The following is a 2,240-nucleotide window of genomic DNA, read 5'->3' on the forward strand; positions in this document are numbered from 1 at the left end:
CGAAGGCTGCATTTGAAGGCCGATTGCGTCACCGCGGCGCGACGAAAGCTGCCGCAATTCGAACACGACTTCAAATGCGTCCTCCATTTCTCCGGCAAATGAAATCGGATACATCCGATGGATCCTTCGCAGCCTACCCTATCCCAGAATTCATAGCGCGTCAGTGAAGACGGGATTTTATTCAAACAAAGTGGGCGACGGTTCTGTGGCGGCCAACAAATACACTTAGTTAAATGTAAGTATTGTGTTTGAATGTACTGGAATAGCTTGTATTTTTTTTCACTTGTATTTTTATTTTATTATTATTATTATTGTTGTTATTATTTTAGCGCTGTCATGCAAGATATGTCCGCAAACTTTCTAAGCAAACTTGATGATCCAGAAATATGATTTCTGGAGTATTTTGTATGCATGTCCTGCTGTGTCATATTTTGCAGTCCTGTCTTAATAATTTTAATAAATCTTTCCTTTTGTCTTGTTTTAGGACTGTTCTGGAGAAAATGGGGCTGCTGGGAAACTTAAAAAAGAAATGAAAGTTGTTCTGTACATTATTTTTGTAATTTGATTAGTTATTTGTAAATGAAGTAATTTCTGTGCATTGTTTGTTTTATTTTTGTATTATAAGTTGAAACTTGTAAATAAAAGACAAGAAATAATTATAAACATTGTTTATTTTTGCAAAGCAACTTATAATTTCTAAATGACAGAAATTTGCTTCAATTCAACATCAGAAAAAAACAACAAAAATTAAATGAACAATACATAAGATTGAGAGAAAAAAAATTATGTACATTTTCATTCAGATGAGGTGGTGCTGCTGGATCTGGATGGGCTGCCACAATAGAAAGCCTGGTACAGGCTCTGCCAGTGGGCTATCATCTGTGATGGTTTCCAGAGTGTTTGAGTGCACATTTCCACTGTCCTAACATCCTCTGCCGGTTGGTCACTCCCGCTTCACAGCAAGCGGCGCTCGCAATAACGCTAATTCAGTCTGTGTTTTGACTTCAGTAAATCAGTTTTGGCAAATACAAACAACGTGATTATTTTTCACGAGTCCAACATCCAGCCGCGCAAGAAAACATGCAATCTACCTGAGACATGATCAATAAGGGAAGCCGTCTTTTACTATTGCAAAATACAGAAAAAAAATTTTTTAAATTTTTTTTATAACTAATAGCTTCTTAACCTTGGACCTCATTCTTGAAACACAAAATGACAAATAAAAAAAAGGGTCAAACACTTTTATATATGTAGGCCTACTTTTCTGAACTTGGGATCCATAAGTTACCTGCATGGTCTTGGCTAAGCCTGAAATACACCACCTGGAGGTGCCGGGGGTGAACCATCACCAACATTTCCTCCAGTATAAGGTATAATAAATACAGTCAAAAACTAACAATTCAAAACAACCATTGCTATGCAACAAAGCGGCAATCGGGAACACCTGCTGGCGCAATCAGGAAATTCTGCGAAGGCTAGACTCGGAGCGTCCTTCGAAGGCCGTCGGCCGCATCCTTCGAAGGACCTGTCCTCCGAAGGATGCGGTCTTTGAATTGGGACAAAGCTAGAGTGTGTCAGGAACAAAATTAGTCACAGGTGTAGGTATAATCAGTTGCTCCGTAGAAATGGGAGAAACCAAAAAGACCAATAATATCATCAACCATTACAAAGCATAATCACATACACCAAAAAAAAAAAAACGACATAGTGATAATACTGATAATAATCCCGACAGTAATCATAATAGTCAAGTCAAGTCACCTTTATTTATATAGCGCTTTTAACAATAAATGAACAGCATTAATTAGGAAAATAGTGTGTCAATAATGCAAAATGACAATAGTAAACACTAATTTTTCAGTTAAAGGCAGTTCATCATTGAATTCAGTGATGTCATCATCCAGCTCAGTTCAGTTAAAATAGTCTCTGTGCAATCAAGTCAACGATATCGCTGGAAATTAAGTGTCCCCAACTAAGCAAGCCAGAGGCGACAGCGGCAAGGAACCAAAACTCCATCAGTGACAGAATGGAGAAAAAACCTTGGGAGAAACCAGGCTCAGTCGGGGGGCCAGTTCTCCTCTGGCCAGACAAAACATATAGGAAAAGGATCTGCCACCCGCAGTTGATTTTGATATTCTAGGTATTATCAAATGGCCAGAGTTTTGAGAACGCAGCGGACGTGGAGGACTATAATGTAACAAGAGCTCGTTCAAATACTGAGGTGCTAAACCATTCAGGGC

This window comes from Sinocyclocheilus anshuiensis, unplaced genomic scaffold (genome assembly GCF_001515605.1).
Source record: "Sinocyclocheilus anshuiensis isolate Anshui unplaced genomic scaffold, SAMN03320099.WGS_v1.1 scaffold2016, whole genome shotgun sequence".
NCBI lineage: Eukaryota > Metazoa > Chordata > Actinopteri > Cypriniformes > Cyprinidae > Sinocyclocheilus > Sinocyclocheilus anshuiensis.